Source organism: Loxodonta africana, chromosome 7 (genome assembly GCF_030014295.1).
Source record: "Loxodonta africana isolate mLoxAfr1 chromosome 7, mLoxAfr1.hap2, whole genome shotgun sequence".
NCBI lineage: Eukaryota > Metazoa > Chordata > Mammalia > Proboscidea > Elephantidae > Loxodonta > Loxodonta africana.
This window is the reverse complement of record NC_087348.1, coordinates 77,219,950-77,235,004: the sequence shown is the minus strand read 5'-3', so window position 1 is coordinate 77,235,004 and position 15,055 is coordinate 77,219,950. Positions and strand designations below refer to the sequence as shown.

At 42.2% G+C, this 15,055-nt stretch overlaps 1 protein-coding gene across 1 annotated transcript in view; it reads left to right on the top strand.

The window, feature by feature from the left end:
- The window catches only part of OLFML1 (olfactomedin like 1), a 30,618-nt gene that overhangs the window by 4,679 nt on the left and 10,884 nt on the right, over window positions 1-15,055 (top strand). The gene's annotated exons all lie outside the window — the stretch shown is intronic.

The following is a 15,055-nucleotide window of genomic DNA, read 5'->3' as shown; positions in this document are numbered from 1 at the left end:
TCAGGTGCATGAGAGTGTGTAGCACCTCAACGTGTCTATAGATCTGCAAACAGGGCTGAGTGAAATCTGTATGGGGCAGGGAAGGTTGACAGCAGGACCCGATAATGAAGGGCCTTGAGAGCTAGGCTAAAAAGGTTAAACTTTACTAAGAAAACTATAGAGAAGCACTGAAAGATTTTAAGCTGAGGCATGACATGATGGAAGAGGGCAAGACTAGGGGAATATAACAGTAATTTGGGCAACAAGTCATGGTGTCTGCATTTAATGTCAGTGGGACAGAGACGAGCAGAGGATTTAGAGCCATTGAGAGCTGGAATCCAAATGGCTTGATGACTGATGTGAAAGATGACTGAGAGGGACGAGCCCAGGATGCTTCCCAGGTTTTTGGCTTAGGCGATTGTGTGGTTGATGTGTAATATGCTAAGATAGGAAACCCAGGAAGAGGGGCAGATTATTTTATTTTTTCAGAGTACTTATTACCCTGAAATTTTCTTGTCAATTTGCTTATTACTTATTTTCTGCCTCCCCTTTTAGAATGCTGGCACTATGAGAGCTTGAACCCTGCTTTTCTTGTTCTGTGTTCAGTAAATATATGTCAGTGGATAACTAAGTGAATAAATGAATGGATGGATTGTCAGTACAGACAATTAGTCTTTGGCAGGAAAGAGAACATCTTATCCTCTGAGTCAGAAGAGAGAGAAGACATCTATAATATGAAGCAGTTAGTTAAGGTAATCTTAGTGATTCTTTTCGGCCTGACCATGTCTAAGTCTAGAGATGAGTCATTCTCTGAGAGCGAGCAGCCAGGGTAAGAGTATGGCGAGGGAAGGAAAGGAACAAAAATGGGCCAGTGGAGAGGGTTGGGTGTTAATGAGGGCTGAGCTGTAATGTGTCTGAAAATGCACCTCAGGGGACTGGATCCTTAGGCTGCTCACTGAACACACTCAGCCTATCAGGCCTGTACTCTGCTCCCTATTTCCTTGGCATCCTTTCTCCATCATCTTGACCCCTAAATCCCTCAGTTGGGACAGCCTCAGGGTTGCCCCTTCCCACTCTACCTAGAACCCAGGGAGGTCCTGAGTTTGGGCTTCCTGTTTTTTCAACCTCCATGATGGCACAGTGGTTAAACAGTTTGGCTGCTAACCAACAGGTCAGCGGTTCAAACCCACCTGTTGCTCCACAGGAGAAAGATGTGACAGTCGGCATCCATAAGAATTTGGAAACCCTGGTGGTGTAGTGGTTAAGTACTACGGCTGCTGACCAAGAGGTCCGCAGTTCGAATCCACCAGGTGCTCCTTGGAAACTCTATCAGACAGTTCTACTTTGTTCTATAGGGTCGCTATGAGTCAGAATTGACTCGATGGCAGTGGGTGTTTTGGTTTTTATCTTCTGCTCAATCCTTCAAACCATGGAGGCCTGAAATATTCCCTTTCCCAGCTCCATGGCGAGTGAAAATTTCTCTTTCAACATCTCAGAGACTGCTGCTTCTGCGTCTGTTGCCTCTGGAGTGCTCGTTTGATGCGTTGCCTGTTCATGAGTCAACAGACACTCATTGCTCGTCACTATCGGATGGGCACACTGCTACCCGATAGGGATAGATGATGGAGTAAGACATGACTGCCCCCTACACTAGTTTTCTTACTGATCATCCTGCCTCTGGTCTTGTCGCCTACAATCCATCTACTCCTATGTAGACCTTCCCACAACACAAAACGAATCATATTACTTCTCAGTGCAGAATTTTTATCATTGTTTGCCATCAATTATCAACAATTTAAAAATCCATTTAAATCTCTTAGCCTTTTATGTAGGGAAAAAACAAAAACAAACCAGTTGCTATCAAGTTGATTCTGACTCATGGCGATCCTAAGTGTGTCAGAGTAGAACTGTGCTCTGTAGTGTTTTCAGTGGCTGATTTTTCAGAAGTAGATGGCCAGGCCTTTCTTTCATGGCACCTGTGAGTGGACTCAAATCTCCAACCTTTCCATTAGTAGTGGAGAACATTAACTGCTTGGGCCACCCAGGAAAAGTATATAGGGAAAGCCCTTCATAAAGTGGCCCACGCTAATCTCCACAAATTACCCTGTACAGTTCCAACTTAAAGAAAAAATTCCTCCTGACCCCTTACGACTCCAAAATGCTTCCTCCGTTAACACTCCAGCTCCCCACCAAGCAGATTAGCCCTCAGTGCTCCAAGAGTGGCTCATTCAGTCTTCAAGGAAGCATCTAACACACTCTTCAACCAGAGCGTGAACATGTTGAGGTCTTCATTTCTGTTTCATAGAGTCTAGGTCAGGCCTGCCATGAAGGAGGCCATAAAAATTGTTTATAGAAGGGTTACCGATGGCAGAGGCCCCTCAGAGCTGTCTAGGGAGAGACAAGCCTGTAAACAATCACAACTGTGTGATTAGTGCTCTCCTGACCTGTTGTTTTCAGAGGTTCTCTGTCCAAGAGTAAACTTTGGAATGCCAGTTTACCCCCTTCTCGAGATGCTGTTTCGTATTTTATGTATCGTGTCCTCCCCTACTTTTTCTTGTCATTTCTGTTAGTAATGCTGTAGTATATTGGTTTTCTAGTGCTGCGTAATAAATTACCACAAATGTAGCAGCTTAAAACAATACACGTTTATTATCTTTGAGTTCCTATGGGTCAAGAGCCCAGGCACAGCTTAGCTGAACCTTCTGCTAAGGGCCTCACAAGGCTGCAATCCAAATATCGGCCAGGCTATGATCTCACATAGAACTCAGAGTTCTCTTCCAAGCTCTTTGAGTCTGTTGGCAGAACTCAGTTCTTCACGGTTGTTGGATCAAAGCCCTCAGCTTCTACCAGCTGCCCCTGTCACAGGCCGTTCACAACATGGCTGTTTTGAGGCCAGGAGGAGAGTGCCCCTCTTCAAAAAGGGCACAGTCCCTCTTTTAACAGTTTTCATCTAATTAAGTTAGGCCCACCCTCAAGAATCTCTCTTCTGATTAACTCAAAGTCAACTGATTGGGGACCTCAATTACATCTGCAAAATCCCTCACCTTTTCCATATAAGGAAACCCTGATGGCACAGTTGTTAAGTAATACGGCCATTAACCAAAAGGTCAGCAGTTAGAATCTACCAGGCGCTCCTTGGAAATCCTATGGAGCAGTTCTAGTCTGTTCTATAGGGTTGGTATGAGTCAGAATCAACTCAATAGCAACATTTTTTTTTTTTTTGCCATAATGAAGTAACCTAAAGTGATATCGCATCATATTCACAGGTCCCGTTCACACTCAAGGGGAAAGCATTATATGGGGCATGTACCCAGTGAAGATGCGTCTTGCAGGGCAGCTCAGAATTCTGCCTACCACAATAGCTGTGTTAGTCATCTAGAGTTGCTGTAATGAAATACCACAAGTGGATGGCTTTAACAAAGAAATTTATTTTCTCACAGTCTAGTAGGCTAAGAGTCCAGATTTAGGGCTTCAGCTCCAGGGGAAGGCTTTCTCTCTCTGTCGGCTCTGGAGGAAGGTCCTTCTCATCAATCTTCCCCTGGACTAGGAGCTTCTCAGCACAGGGACCCTGGGTCCAAAGGACATGCTCTTCTCCTGGCACTACTTTCCTGGTGGTACGAAGTCCCCCTGTCTCTCTGCTCACTTCTCTCTTTTATATCTCAAGAGATTGGCTTAATATACAATCTAATCTTGTAGATCTCATCAACATAACTGCCATTAATCCATCTCATTAACATCATAGTGATAGGATTTACAACACATAGGAAAATCACATCAGATGACAAAATGGCGGACAATCACACAATACTGGGAATCTTTGCCTAGCCAAATTGATACAGATGCTTTTGGGGGACACAATTCAATCCATGACAACACCCTAGTCTGTTAGGACAAGCTGGTGTTAATTACCTGTACCCACCCTCTTCCCAGAAGCCTCCCATCTTCCCATTCTTCTAACCTTGGCCTGCAGGAACTTTTCCAGCAATAGAACTTCAACTAAAATCCTAAAGATCCAAGTCAGCACCCTTGTATGGGCAGATACCCTGGGATTATGAGCTAAAGAGGAGTTGTCAGAAGTAAAATCACAGGATTTTATTCACACATACACATTGTCTGAGGAAGATAGTTTCACTGGAAAGACTCTAGGGAAAGAATGATGCAACTTCCTGGGAAAATTCAACCTTGTATCTCAGGATACTTCCAGGAAATTCTAGCATTAGTCTAAATGATTCTCATTTATTCTGGGGCTATTTCCCAGGCAGCTGCTACTAAAGTACAGGTTCTGGGGATAACAATTAAGATAGAGTTGCTCTATAATAAAGCCATTCCCTATAGAGATGTTCCCAAGTCTTCAGTCTTTATTTAAATATGATCCCCAAATAATGCTTACATGAGGCCAACTAAATGAATAATTTCTTTTGCAAGGATCAGCACAAAGCTGGTTCCTATGAGGCGGAGGTTAAAAATGTCCAGCTTTTCCAAATTGCTCTGCCACTCTATCATCTCTAATATCAACTATTTTTCCTCCCCTCAGTACTCTCCCTTCTGTCTTTGAGGTCCATAATTTGCTGCAGCATTTCACAGAACTCAAGAACTATGTCAAGTAAATGGCTCATGTAGTTTTGGAGGCTGGCAAGTCCCAAATCCATGGATCAGGTGCAGGGGCTGATGAACCCAAATCAGTAGGCCAGAGGACAGGCTGCTGACTCACAAGGCTGTGGAAGCTGGCATATCAGGTCAGATGGTAGGCTGCTGGCTCATGGGGCTATGGAAGCTGGCGAATCCCAGAATCTGCAGGTCAGACAGCAGGCTGCTGGCTCAAGCTTTAAGAACTGGGGGTCATACGATGTTGAGCTGTATGCAGGATCCAGAGAGAGAAAGAGAGAGAGAGCCCCAGAGAGCACCCACATATATACATGGGTTGCACACCACACCCCAGGGAAGGGTGTGACTTGAGTAAGGGTGGGATTTGGGTCATGCCCTCCTGCAAGGCTGTGACTCAAGATGTACCCCACACTAATCCTGCCTCATTAACATGTAGAGGTTAGGATTTACAACACATAAAACAAAACAAAACAAAAAAATAAACCTGTTGCCGTGGAGTCGATTCTGACTCATAGTGACCCTATGGAATGGAGTAGAACTGCCCCATAAGGTTTCCAAGGAGCCCCTGGTGGACTCGAACTGCTGACCTTTTGGTTAACAGCTGTAGCTCTTAACCACCATGCCACCACAGTTTGCACAACACATAAAATGGAGGATAATTAGGATAATTACATCAGATCACAAAATGGAGGACAGCCACACAATACTAGGAATCATGGCCTAACACCAACCACCACACCTTATTAGGGTTTCAGACACCTTATTTAAATGGTCCCACTCAATCAGTGTGTGTGGGAGTCACAAAGACCATGGCTAAAAAAACCAACAAGACCATGGCTAAAAAAAAAGGCTAGAAGGGCTATATTAAGTAATTCACTGCACCGAAGGCCACCTTCTGGCTCTTTTAGCCATTGGCCCTTTCATACTTGAAGGATTAACTTCCTCCTCCCAATCATTTTACCAGTTAAAAAGTCATTATCAATTGGTCCTTCAGTAGGGCACAGAGTCATCCAGGTGAGGTTACTCAGTACCAGTATTCAGGTCTGCTGCAGGTGTACATCTGATCTGGTCAGGTTCTCCAAAAGTTATCTTGTCTTCACCCTTTCTGGCCTCTGATAAAGTATAACTAAGAGAAGATTATTCCCTTATTCTGAGTCTCTCTCAAGGTATCAGCATAATGTTAGATTTCCTCCGACTACATAACCCACTTTACATTCCTTTACTTCAGCTATTATTTCTCCCTCCTTCCATTTGTCATTTATTTTTAAACCCAAAATTTTCCACCTTGGGAAGAGACATGAGGCTCAGCTGCTGTGCCAGTCCAGATTGCTGGTAGCAAGAACAGTCTAACAAGTGCTTCCCATTCAGTCCACTCCCATTCATGTTGGGTAGGGTTACATAGGTACAACACTGTGGGCTGTCTCACCCATGAGGCAATATGGCAGTATTCACTGTCAACCCCAATTTTTCCAGTTGGGGGAAGATACAGACCATCTCATCAGGTCCTTGAGAATTCTGGTGTACAGGTCCCGGGGTGTATTTACAGTCTCTTGTTTAGGAATCACCCCTACTTCTGGCACCTGCGGCTGCATCCCTGGTCCTGGGACCACAGCATCTGGCAGGAAAAAAGCAATTTTATGTGATGTGAGGCACCAGCGCCCTCCCCCACCCTCTCTTCCTCAGATCCTCCAGGGAAGCATAGGAACCTGTCCAGTAGTGATCCTCCCTTTGTTCCCCTCATGTTGTGGGTGAGCACACACTCATGAAGGCATGTGACCCAGCCTGTCATGCCTTTATATCCTCCCATTTTAGATAACAAATGTTTCAACTGCCCATTCCAATTCTCTATCAAACCGTTATTCTAAGGGTGGTATGCAACATAGTATGTCCATTTTATATGATGTTTCTTGGCCCATTACTGCACCCTGTAAGCTGTAATGTGTGTCCCTTGGTCTGATGAAATATAACTTGATCTCCCAAATTGGTACAGTCTCTTTTGTTGCAATCCCTTAATGATGTTTTGGCATTTGCATCTTTCACAGGATATGCAAAGCCCAGTCCAGAGTAAGTATCTATTCCTGTGAGGATGCATTTGTAGCCACCTGGTGCCACCAGTGTCATTGGTCCAATACAGTCAATTTGTCAGCTGTGTGTAGGGCCTTCCCTCCGGGAAATCTGCCCCATAGCCATCTGCAGCCTCTGTATTTCTTGCTGGCAAACAGAGCAGTCCTTATTGGCATTTTGTGCCTCAGAGAGTGCTAGAGGGATGTGTCTAGATTCATCCCGTCTCTGCACTGCTGCAGCACCCCCATGTCCACTCAGTTCATGAACCCAATTGGCCACCTCAAGTAAGTATACCAACAGGTCCACTTGCTGATTCCAACAGCCTCCAGATCCAGGAAGGGAATTCTTTTGATGGGCATCAACATCTCCTACTCTAATGTTGTTGTTGTCAAGTGCCATTGAGTTGGTTCCAACTTACAGCGACCCTATGTACAACAGGATGAAACACTGCCCTGTCCTGCATCATCCTCACAATTGTTGGTATGTATTTTTTTTTTTTTTATGATTGCGCCCATTGTTGCAGCCACTGTCAATCCATCTCCTTGAGGTTCCTCCTTTTTTTTTTTAACCCTCTTCTTTACCGAACATGATGTACTTCTCCAGGGACTGATCCCTCCTGATAATATGTCTGAAGTAAGTGAGATGTAGTCTCACCATTCTTGCTTCCAAGCAGCATGGGTTGTATTTCTTCCAAGACAGATTTATTCACTTTTTTGGCAGTCCATGGTATATTCGGTATTCTTCACCAACACCACAATTCAAAGTCATCAATTCTTCCTTGGTCTTCCTTATTCATTATCCGGCTTTCACATGCATATGAGACGACTGAAAACAGCATGGCTTGGGTGACCATAGTCTTCAGGTGACACCTTTCCTTTTCAACACTTTAAAGAGGTCTTTTGCAGCAGATTTACCCTAAGACAATGGGTATTATGATTTTTTGACAGCTGCTTCATGGGCGTTGGCTGTGGATCCAAGTAAAATAAAATCCTTGACAACTTCAATCTTTTCTCTATCATGATGTTGCTTATTGGTTTAGTTGTGAGGATTTTCATTTTCTTTATGTTGAGGTGCAATCCATACTGAAGGCTGTAGTCTTTGATCTTCATCAGTAAATGCTTCAAGTTCTCTTCACTTTCAGCAAGCAGGTTGTGTCATCTGCATAACACAGGTTGTTAATGAGTCTTCCTCCAACCCTGATGCCCCGTTCTTCATATAGTCCAGCTTCTCAGATTATTTGCTCAGCATACAGATTGAACAGGTATGGTGGAAGGATACAACACTGACGTACACCTTTCCTGACTTTAAACCACACAGTATCCCCATGTTGTGTTGAAACAGGACAACTGCCTCTTGATCTATGTATAGTTCCTCATGAGCACAATTAAGTGTTCTGGAATTCCCATTCTTTGTAATTTTATCCATAATTTGTTATGATCCACACAGTCGAATGCCTTTGCATAGTCAACAAAACACAGGTAAACATCCTTCTGGTATTCTCTGCTTTCAGCCAGGATACATCTGATATCAGCAATGATATCCCTCATTCCATGTCCTCTTCTGAATTCAGCTTGAATTTCTGGCAGTTCCCTGTTGATATACTGCTGCAGCCACTTTTGAATGATTTTTAGCAAAATTTTACTTGTGTGTGACATTAATGATATTGCTTGATAATTTCTGCGTACTCTAATGCACCCTCTAAATTCCTAGAGTGCTTTCCATAGCTCCATGGCACACAAGCATCCCCTTATTAGCCCAATTTTCCATCGCTCATTTGCCTGACCATATAGCCAGACCATTGGCCACTGCCCATGAATTAGTAAAAATCCAAACATAGGGGCTCTCACCATTGCCCAGTTATTCCATATGGCTAGGAAAACAGCATATAGTTCAGCCCATTGAACTGACCTGTTCTTACCTTCTTCAGTTAGGGTCTTTCCATCTGCTGTTCTTAATACAGTAGCTTTCCACATCAGATGTTGTCATGTACCCTGAAACCGCCAACTGTGAACCAAGCAGCCTTCTGCTCGTCCGTAGAAAGTTGTTTATAGGGCACTGTCTGTGTAGCAATAGGCTGTGGCAGCTTCTCATGTGATTCCAGGATAGAACCTATGGGAAAAGAGACTACCTGCTCATGCATATAGTGGGTGCCTCCCTGCATTCCTCCAGTAGCTTGTTCTTGTATGAACCATTTCCATTTTATTATGGAACTGATTTGGGTACCACCTTCCTTCTTAGAGTGTTTCTTCTACAGGCGGATATCCAGTTTTGCCAGCACCATTTATTAAAGTGATTTTTTCTGCCCTGTTGAATGGATTTTGACCCCTTGTCAAAAATCAGTTGTCCATAAACGGCTGGGTTTAATTCCGAGTTCTCAGTTCTATTTCTGTGGTCTATGTGTCTGTCACTGAGCCACCACCAGGCTGTTTTGATTTCAGTGGCCGTGTAATATGTTTTGATATTTGGGGAGTGTGAGGCTTCCTGCTTTGTTCTTTTTCTTCAATATCGCTTTGATTAATCCGGGTTTCTTTGCTTTCCATATGAAGTTGGTCATTAGTTTCTCCATTTCAGTAAAGAATGTTGGTGGGAATTTGTATCAGATGGGTTGCATTGTATCTGTAGATTGCTTTAGGTAGAATTGACATTTTCACTATATTAAGTTTTCCAATCCCTGAGCACGGGATGTCTTTCCATTTTTGTAGGCCTCTTTTAGTCTCTTGTAGTAATGTTTTATAATTTTCATTGTATAAGTCTTTTATGTCCCTGGTTAGGTTAATTCCTAGGTATTTTATTGATTTGGGACTATTGTAAATGTTATCTTTTTCTTGATTTCTTTTTTGGAGTACCCTGTTAGTGTAGAGGAACCCAACTGATTTTTGTGTGTTCATCTTATACCCTGCAACATTACTGAATTTTTAAAATAAGTTCCAGCAATTTTCTTAAGGAATCTTTAGGGTCTTCTATGTATGGGATGGTGTCACCTACAATATAGTTTTACTTCTTCCCTTGTGATTTGGATAACTTTTATTTCTCTTCTTGTCTTACTGGTCAGGCAAGTACTTTGAGTATAATTTTGAGGGCATCCTTGTTATATTCCTTTTCTCAGAGGGAAGGTTATCAGCCTTTCTCTGTTGAGTATAATGTTGGCTATTGCTTTTGCATATATGCCCTTAATTATGTTAAGAAATTTCTCTTCTATTCCTATTTTGCTGAGAGTTTTTATCAGGAAAGGATGTTGAATTTTATTGAATACCTTTTCTGCATCAATTGATATGCTCATGTGGTTCTTTTCCTCTGTTTTATTTATATGGTAGATTACATAAATTGATTTTCTAATGTTGAACCACCCATGTAGTCCTGGTATGAATACCACTTGATCATGGTGTATGATATTTTTGATATGTTGCTGAAGTCTGTTGGCTAGAATTGAAAAATTTTGCATCTATGCTCATAAGGGATATTGGTCTGTAATTTTCTTTCTTTCTTTTTTTGTGTGCAATGTCTTTGCCTGGTTTAGGTATCAGGGTTGGCTAACTTCATAGGAAGAGTTTGCTAGTGTTCCTCCCTCTTCTATATTTTTGAAGAAATTGAGTAGGTTTGGTGTCAACTCTTCTCTGAATGTTTGGTAGAATTCTCCAGTGTAGCCATCTGTTCCTGGGCTTTTTTTGTAGTTGTTGGCAGATTTTTGATGACATCTTCAATCTCTTCTTTTGTAATGGGTCTGTTTAAATATTCTACTTCTGTTGTGTTAGTTTGGGTAGGTAGTGTGTTTCTAGTAATTTGTCCATTTCATCTAGGTTGGAGTACAATGTTTCATAGTAATCTGTTACAATTTTCTTTATCTCTGTTCGTTTGGTTGTAGTGTCACGAATTTCATTTCTTATTCTGGTTATTTGCCTCTTCTGGTTTTTTTCTTTTGGAAGTGTAGCCAGGGATTTGTCTATTTTATTAATTCTTTCAAAGAACCAACTTCTGGTTTTGTTAATTCTATTGTTTTTCCATTTTCTATTTCACCTGTTTCTACCCTGATCTTTGCTTATTTCCTTTTTCCTGGTAGCTTTTAGCTTCTTTTGCTCTGCCTTTTCTGTTCGTTCAACTTGTCAGTTTAAGTTAATGATTTTGGGTCTTCTTTTTTAATGTAGGCATTTATTGCTATGAATTCCCCACTGAGTACTGCTTTTGCTGTGTCTCAAAGATTTTGATAAGCTGTGTTTTCATTTTTGTTCGATTCTGGGAATTTTTAACATTTCACTTGCGATTTTTTCTATGACCCAATAGTTTTTTAATAGTTTATTATTTAGTTTCCATGTATCTATTTTTCCTGCTGTTGAATAGGATAACATCTTCATCCTCCCAAAGCATGCAGTGGAGAGGACGTCTAAGTAAACCCAGGATAACAGCCCAGAATGATTACTACTCTGCTGGAAGGATACACAGAGGGCAGGCATTTAAGTAGACAGGGTCAGGACAGCAGCAAAAGGGGGGTAACAGGAAGCTGGAAACACTTCTCAAGGCAGACATCTTCATACCATTGTGGTCTGAGAAGTTGCTTTGTATGATTTCAGTCTTTTAAAATTTGTTTAGACTTGTTTTGTGTCCTAGCATATGGTCTCATAGAAAATGATCCATGTACACTGGAGAATAATGTATATTGTACTGATGCAGGGTGGAGTGTTCTATATATGTCTGTTAGTCCAACTGGCTCGTGGTTTTGTTTGAGTTCCCAATGTCCTCAGTGATCTTATTTTTAGATGTTCTGTCTATAATTGATAGTGGTGTGTTGAAGTCCCTTACTATTATTGTGGAGTTGTCTATTTCTCCTTTCATATTAGTCAGTATTCCTTTCATGTTTATTTTGGAGCATTGCTATTAGGTGTATATATATAATTGTTATGTCTTCTTGCTGGATTGATCATTTTATTATTATGTAATGTCCTTCTTTATCTCTTGTAATATATTTTGATTTACAGTCTATTTTATCTGATATTAGTATGGCTACCCCTGCTTTTTCTTGTATACTGGTTGCATGGAATATTTTTCTCTATCCTTTTATTTTCAGTCTGTCTGTGTCCTTATGTCTAAGGTGTGTTTCTTGTAGATAGCAAGAGGATGGATCATGCATTTTTATCCATTATGCCACTCTCTGCCTTTTGCATGGGGGCATTTAGACCATTTACGTTTAAAGTATTACTAAAATTGAAGTGTGTACCTCACTCATTTTACTATTTGTTTTTGGAGTGTTTCATATCTTCTTTGTTTTTTATTATGACTTTTCTGTTTTTGTTTGTATTTGGCTGCTTTCTTGTGATGAATATTTTTGCTTCCTTTCTTCTGAGTATTTTTTCTCAGTGATTTCTTAGTGCTTACCACGTATATTACATTACACAACTTACAATTGCGACAATGTTTAATGTATGAATAACAGTTAACATACTACCTTAACATGCTAAATCTGTTCCTCATATCCAGACATTTGTCTTGAAGCATTGAATAGGATAACATCCTTATCCTCTCAGAGCATGCAGTGGAGAGGACATCTAAGTAAACCCAGGATAACAGCCCGGAATGATTACTGCTCTGCTGGAAGGATACACAGATGGCAGACATTTAAGTAGACAGGGTCAGGACAGCAGCAAAAGGGGGGTAACAGGAAGCTGGAAACACTTCTCAAGGCAGACATCTCCAGCTCAGTTTCAATTACAGAAAAGAATTAAGTGAATAATAGAGCCAAGGAGGAGCCCTGGTGGTGCAGTAGTTAAGAGCTACAGTTCCTAACCAAAAGCTTGGCAGTTTGAATCCACCAGCCACTCCTTGGAAACCCTATGGAGCCAGTTCTACTCTACAATACAGGGTCACTATGAGTTGGAATTGACTCTACGGGGGGGGGGGGCAGTTTAGAGCCAAGGACATTTCAAGCAAGTGGAATAGCATGTAAAGGCACAGAAATATAACCAAGCTCAATGTGTTTATGGAGCAAGTTGTTCAGTACAGCTCAGGTGAAAAAGGAATTCATGGAGAGGAGAAGAAAGAACTAGACAGAGCTAAACTCCTTTGTGCTAAGCTAATTCACACTTCCAAGCTATCAGGGATGATAATAATGAAAATAATATTAACTAATATTTATTCTGTGTGGGGTACAAATGGTTAATGTGTTCAGCTGCTAACAAAAAGGTTAGAGGTTTGAATCCACCCAGAGACACCTCAGAAGAAAGACTTAGTGATCTACTTCCAAAATAAATCAGCCATTGAAAATCCTGTGGAGTATAGTTCTCCTTTGACACACATGGGGTTGCCATGAGTCAGAATTGACTTGATGGCAACTGGTTTCTTTGTTTTAATATTTATTGAGTGCTTGTAATACATCAGCGCCCTGATGGTGCAGTGGTGAAGAGTTTGGTTGCTAAACAAGAGGTTGGCAGTTCGAATCTACCAGCTACTCCTTAGAAATCCTATGGGGTAGTTCTACTGTATTCTGTAGGGTTGCTATGAGTTGGAATTGACTCAGTAGCAATGGGTTTGGTTTTTTGGTTTTGTGTAATATATCAGATACTCTTTAAGCATTTTACGTCACTTGTGGATTATATCATGTAATTCTTACAGCAACCCTATGAGATAAGTACTATCATTACCCATCATTTTATAGATGTAGAAACCAAAGCGCTGATAGATGAAGTCCTTTTTCCAAGGCTATTAGATGGCAGAGTTGGGTTCCAGCCTAGGTACACTGGCTCCAGAGCCTGTGCTCTTAACCACTATACATACTCTTTCATTGTGCTGTTCTACTTAGTAGTTACAAGTATGGAAGTATCAGGCTCAGATGGAGATTTTAGAAAGGTCTTTCTGGGCCAGAATAAACTGGCAGTAGGGGAGGTTGAGTGTACATAGGAAGGAGATACTGGAGCCAGGGAGGCTGTAAAAATGGCATGGCAGAGGTGTCTGACCTCCTTGTCTAACTTCACAAGGAGGGGAGGAGAATCATTATCAATAGCCCAAGGCTGATTCCTATATGGTGGAAGTCAGACATACCTCCTCTCTCCAACCTTTTTTTTTTTAACCAATTCTGACACCAACCATCCCTCCCACAGTACTCTCTGCTTCTTTGCTGTGTTCAGTAATTCACTGCAACGGCCACACAGAACTCGTAGACCATACTCACAGTTATGTGGTCTATTAGGGAAGTAAGAGGTTACGATTCAGGATTAGGATCAGAAATGAATGACTCATGATACAGTTCTTAGATCAGAACAGTCTCTTCTCAGTCGTGCCCACAGGCAGACCTCTCTCTGGCCCTTGGACCTTTGACCCCTCAGCCTGGTGGCCCAGCTCTGCTCTGCTCAGGCAAATGTTACAAAGCTCTTTTACCTCTTCCAAGAAGTGCCCAGGGCACCCCACTCCACCAGCAAGCCTCCTACCCAAAGACGATCAGCTTTCCCACTTTGTGGGCCATAAATCCCACTGCGCCATCTTGCACTGGTCTCCTGGTTCTGCTGCCTCTGCTGCCGCCATTTCTCTGCCAGTGCTTCTTCCCTACTCTGGGGTTATACTCTCTCTGTCTTCTGGGTCTAGGAGGTCTCAGTGCAGGGATCCCGGGTCCAATGGACACGCTTCATACCTGGCTCTTCTTGGTGGTAGTAGGCCCCTCCTTTCTGCCTCTGGGATGGCTCTTTTTAAGACTAATGGGATGGCAAAACTGACCAATTCCCTCATTCCAAAACCAAACCCAGTGCCGTCAAGTCGATTCCGACTCATAGCGACCGTATAGGACAGAGTAGAACTACCCCATAGAGTTTCCAGGGAGTGCCTGGTGGATTCGAACTGCCAACCCTTTGGTTAGCAGCTGTAGCACTTAACCACTACACCACCACGGTTTCCATCCCCTCATTAGGGTTCCATATACCTTAGTTGCATGGCCCTACCCCCACACAGGTACCATGCACCTTATTTACACTTTTGGCAAGCTATCCAATCCCCTTGGTGGGCCACATGCAACTCATTTGTGTATTCCCACTGAGTCATCTGGTGGGAGTTACCAAGACTGGCTAAAAGGGCCATATTAAGTAATTCACTGCACCACAGAGGCCATCTCTAAGGCTGTCACAGAAGCATGTGGAGTCTAAGTCCTCTGCTCTAAGACTAAATGTCTGGGCCCAAAAGACCTCACTATGTCTGATCTCCTTGGGGGTCACAGTATGAAGCCATGTACGTTTTCTTAGTCAAGATTTGATGATGACTTCTACTCACCATGACTGATTTAAATCATTCTTTAAAACCCTGGCCAGGAAGGTCAGTTTTCTTCTCCCACCCACTCGTTGTTTAGATTCCAGCCTTTTCCTCATTTACTTAACAACAGTGAAACCATCTGCTTTCCCCCTATACTCTTGGTTAAAAGAATAGTTCCACAAATACT